Source organism: Lepidochelys kempii, chromosome 22 (assembly GCF_965140265.1).
Source record: "Lepidochelys kempii isolate rLepKem1 chromosome 22, rLepKem1.hap2, whole genome shotgun sequence".
Classification (NCBI taxonomy): Eukaryota; Metazoa; Chordata; order Testudines; family Cheloniidae; genus Lepidochelys; species Lepidochelys kempii.
The window spans coordinates 698,682-704,104 of NC_133277.1; the positions used below are offsets into that span (position 1 = coordinate 698,682).

General features: G+C 46.9%; 1 non-coding gene across 1 annotated transcript; it reads right to left on the reverse strand.

The window, feature by feature from the left end:
* Positions 1-395: 395 nt before the first annotated feature.
* Positions 396-468, reverse strand: TRNAF-GAA (transfer RNA phenylalanine (anticodon GAA)). The gene has a single exon. It is a non-coding gene; the product is annotated as a tRNA-Phe (tRNA).
* Positions 469-5,423: the final 4,955 nt, after the last annotated feature.

Genomic DNA, 5,423 nt, shown 5'->3' on the forward strand with positions numbered 1-5,423 from the left:
AGGCACTGAACATTAAGCGCCTCCTCCTGGGCCCCCAAATCCCTGCCCTGCTCCACCTGGCCACTTTTACAGATGCCCCTTCCCTGGTACTGCCCTCGCTCAGCTGTGCAGAGGAGCTTTCATCCCCAATCCCTGCCTGACACTGCCCCGCACCCCTTCTGGCACCATCTCCAAAGGCCGCTCTGCCTCACTCTCTTCCTCCCATATTGGGTCAACCAATAAGTCATGTGGGAAATACAGCTCCCATCCCTCATTGTTAAAGGTCAGGTGGGCCAGATAGAGGCAGAAGCCCACACTATCTTTTCCTGCTGCAGAGCCCAAGATCAGGACTTGCCTTGGATACAGGCACCGCTGCACTTGCAGAAAACCATTGCACAAAGAAGAAAGAAAGGGCCTGCCAAAGCCTGGGATTGACCCAGGGACCTTTAGATCTTCAGTCTAATGCTCGCCAAACTGAGCTACTTCAGCAGCTGTGAAAGAAAGGTCAAGTGAGGCAACAGCCCATGCTCTGTTGTCCTGCTTGGGAGCTTGAGATCAGGGAATTGCTTCAGTTAAAGACATCATGGCACTCCCAGAAAACAAGCCACTGCTGCACAAAGAGGTTGGAAAGGGCCTGCCAAAGCCCAGGATTGAACCAGGGACCTTTAGATCTTCAGTCTTGTCATAAATATAAAGGGAAGGGTAAACATCTTGGCTAGAGGAAAAATCCTTTCACCTGTAAAGGGTTAAGAAGCTAGGATAACCTCGCTGGCACCTGACCAAAATGACCAATGAGGAGACAGGATACTTTCAAAGCTGGAGGAGGTTGGGGGAGAAACAAAGGGTTCTCTCTGTCTGTGTCTTTTTTCTTTGCCAGGACCAGAGCAGGAATGCAGGTCAGAACTCCTGTAAAGGGTTAATAAGCAATCTAGTTAGATATGCATTAGATTCTGTTTTGTTTAAATGGCTGATAAAGTAAGTTGTGCTGAATGGAATGTATATTCCTGTTTTTGTGTCTTTTTGTAACTTAAGGTTTTGCCTAGAGGGATTCTCTATGTTTTGAATCTGATTACCCTATAAGGTATTTACCATCCTGATTTTACAGAGGTGATTCTTTTACATCAATTAAAATTCTTCTTTCAAGAACCAGATTGATTTTTCATTGATCTTAAGATCCAAGGGTTTGGGTCTGTGTTCTCCTATGCAAATTGGTGAGGATTTTTGTCAAACCTTCCCCAGGAAGGGGAGTGCAAGGTTTTGGTGAGGATTTTGGGGGGAAAGACGTTTCCAATGGCTTTTTCCCAATAATAAACCCGGTTAGACGTTTAGTGGTGGCAGCGGAAGTCCAAGGGCAAAAGGTAAAATAGTTTGTACCTTAGGGAAGTTTTAACCTAAGCTGGTAAAAGTAAGCTACAGAGGTTTTCATGCAGATCCCCACATCTGTACCCTAGAGTTCAGAGTGGGGAAGGAACCTTGACATGGTGGCAGAGCGGTGGGATCAACTTGAAATCATTTTGAGATTTTTTTGAACCAGAAGCACAGATTTGAAAAGGAAATATTTTTTTTCCTTTGGGCTGCTGGAAAGCAGGTTAAACTGAAAACAGTTAAAGTTTTTTTTCTCTGCTTTGGGGCCATAGCAGAGACAAAAGGGAATTGTCTTTTGTGAGCTGGAGTTTTCTCTACCTAAAGGCAGGGTAGTTAACCTCCTGCAGGGAAATTCACAAGTCTTCAAAGTAGTTCTTCACAGACCTGAAGTTTTTTTTTTTACCTAAGAGCAACTAGAGGGGTTTTCTGCATATTTGCCTGGAGACAAAGTTGTTAGGCTTGTTTTTTTCTTAGGATTTCTCTGTAGGCTGACAATCACTATCAGAGAACATAGGTATTTGCACAGCACAGCAAAATTTTACAAGCCAAGTTTTTTGTTTTGTTTTGTTTTTAACTTTCAGGTGTAAAGTTAGTTAAAAACAGAGAGGTTAGGATGACAGACTCCATGGTTCAACAAAAGCTGGAATTAGCCAGATTTGAGGCTGAGGGGGAAAAAAAGGAATATGAAAGATGGCTAGAACTCATGGAGATGGATGCACAAGCGGCCAGGGAAAAAGAAAGGGAGGCTGCCCACAGGAGGGAAATGGAGGCAAGGGAAAAAGAAAGGGAGGCTGCCCACAGGAGGGAAATGCAGGCAAGGGACAAAGAAATGGAGGCTAGGGCCAAAGAACAGGAGAAGAAGGAAAAAGAGAGGAAGCATGTGGAGGAGATGGAGAAGGCAAAGGCTCAGCAGAATATACCAACAAACCCTAGCAATCCTTCTCCAGGTACCACTTCCCATCCCAGAAAGTTCCCCACCTACAAGGCAGGCAATGATACGGAGGCCTTCTTAGAAAACTTTGAAAGGGCCTGCCTTGGGTACAGCATCTCTACCGACCAATACATGGTAGAGCTGAGGCCGCACCTCAGTGGACCCTTAGCTGAGGTGGTGGCTGAAATGCCTAAGGAACAAATGAACCAGTATGAACTGTTTAAAACCAAGGCGAGAGTCAGAATGGGGATAACACCCGAGCATTCCCGTTGGTGATTCAGAGCCTAAGGTGGAAACCAGACGTGTTATTTACCCAACATGCCTACCACATTGTGAAACACTGGGATGCCTGGATATCAGGAGCAAGTGTTAAATCTCCAGAACATTTGCCCTTCCTTATACAAATGGAGCAGTTCTTAAAGGGTGTTCCTGAGGAAATAGAAAGATACATCCTAGATAGAAAACCCAAAACTGTAATCGAGGTGGGGGAGATTGGAGCCAAATGGGTGGAGGTGGCAGAAAAGAAAAAAACTGGTCGCAGTTGGAGCAGATACCAGAAGGGACAACCTCAGACCACCCCCTACTACCAGGGGCCACCCAAGGCCCCACCTGCCCCCCAAGGAACCCTCCAGACACCTTATCGTCCCGCCACACCATTCTCCAGCAACCCACCTCGCCTCACTGACCCGACAGCTGGACGATGTTTTAAATGTAACAAGCCGGGGCATGTAAACACCAACTGCCCCAAGAACCCCGACAGATTACAGTTCATTGCTCCCAGATCACACCAGAGGTCCTCAGGTCCAGATACCTCCCAGATACCCTTGGAACAGAGGGAAACTGTGAGTGTGGATGGGAAGAAGGTCACCACATGGAGGGGCAACAGAGCACAAGTGTCAGCTATCCATGCTTCCTTAATGGACCCCAATTTAATCAACCCAGAGATCCAAGTGATGATTCAACCCTTCAAGTCAAACTCTTTCAGTTTGCCCACAGCCAAGTTGCCTGTCCAGCACAAAGGCTGGTCAGGAACATGGACTTTTGCAGCCTATGATGATTATCCCATCCCCATACTGTTGGGGGAAGACTTGGCCAATCATGTGAAGCGGGCCAAGAGTGTGGGAATGGTCACCTGAAACCAGGCTAAACAAGCCGTGAGGCCTAGCTCTGTTCCGGAAACTTCTATCAGGACCCGGTCAGAGGTGATGGACCCAGACCCCAGCCCAATGTCTGCAACAGCAGTAGTAGATCCAGTACCAGAGACCCAGACAGAGCCAGTCCCAAAACCAGAACCAGTGGAACAACCAGCACCAGACCCATTGCCAGCACTGAATCCAATACTTGCAACCTCAACACCAGAGGGTCCCACCGAACCTGAACCAGAGCAGCCCATAACCCTACACAAGAGGTTCAGCTGGAGCCTGAACCCCAACACAGTGCACCAGCGGAGAGCGGTTCACAGTCAGCAGAAACAGCCCCATCCCCTACATCACTTCCAGAGGGACCAAGCCTAGGTCCACAATCCAATGAGGAACTGATGTCTCCAGCATCAAGGGAACAGTTCCAGACCGAACAGGAAGCAGATGAAAGCCTCCAGAGAGCTTGGACGGCGGCACGGACCAACCCACCACCTCTCAGCTCTTCTAATCGATCCAGGTTTCTTGTAGAAAGAGAACTTTTATACAAGGAAACTCTTTCTGGTGGACACCAGGAAGACTGGCATCCTCAGAGACAGTTGGTAGTTCCAACTAATTACAGGGTAAAGCTCTTGAGCTTAGCCCATGATCATCCTAGTGGCCATGCTGGGGTGAACAGGACCAAAGACCGTTTGGGGAGGTCATTCCACTGGGAGGGAATGGGCAAGGATGTTTCTACCTATGTCCTGTCTTGTGAGATATGCCCAAAAGGGGGAAAACCCCAAGACCAGGTCAAAGCCCCTCTCCAGCCACTCCCCATCATTGAAGTTCCATTTCAGCGAGTAGCTGTGGATATTCTGGGACCTTTTCTGAAAAAGACACCCAGAGGAAAGCAGTATATACTGACTTTCATGGATTTTGCCACCCGATGGCCGGAAGCAGTAGCTCCTAAGCAACACCAGGGCTAAAAGTGTGTGCCAGGCACTAGCAGACATTTTTTGCAGGGTAGGTTGGCCCTTCGACATCCTCACAGATGCAGGGACTAATTTCCTGGCAGGAACTATGGAAAACCTTTGGGAAGCTCATGGGGTAAATCACTTGGTTGCCACTCCTTACCACCATCAAACAAATGGCATGGTGGAGAAGTTTATTGGAACCTGGGGGGCCATGATATGTAAATTTGTAACTGAGCATTCCAATGATTGGGACCTCGTGTTGCAGCAGTTCCTCTTTGCCTACAGAGCTGTACCACATCCCAGTTTAGGGTTTTCACCATTTAAACTTGTATATGGTCACAAGGTTAAGGGGCAGTTACAGTTGGTAAAGCAGCAATGGGAGGGGTTTACACCTTCTCCAGAAACTAACATTCTGGACTTTTTAAGCAACCTACAAAACACCCTCTGAACTTCTTTAGCCCTTGGTAAAGAAAACCTAAATGATGTTCAAAAAAAGCAAAAAGCCTGGCATGATAAACATGCCAAAGAGCGTTCCTTCAAAGTAGGGAGCAAGGTCATGGTCTTAAAGGCGCTCCAGGCTCAAAAAATGAAAGCGTCGTGGGAAGGGCCATTCACTGTCCAGGAGCGCCTGGAAGCTGTTAACTATCTCATAGCATTCCCCACCTCCAACCAAAAGCCTAATGTGTACCAGATTAATTCTCTAAAGCCCTTGTGTTAGATTATGATTTCTTTAAATGGCTGAGAAAATAGCTGTGCCCAATAGAATGAATATTCCTGCCAGTGTGTCTTTTTTGTAACTTAAGGTTTTGCCTAAAGGGATTCTCTATGTTTTGAATCTAATTACCCTGTAAGGTATTTACCATCCTGATTTTACAGAGGTGATTCCTTTACTTCTATTAAAAGTCTTCTTGTAAGGAAACTGAATGCTTTTTCATTGTTCTAAGATCCAAGGGGTTGGGTCTGTGGTCACCTATGCAAATTGGTGAGGATTTTTACCAAACCATCCCCAGGAAGTGGGGTGCAAGGGTTGGGAGGATTCTGGGAGGAAAGACGTGT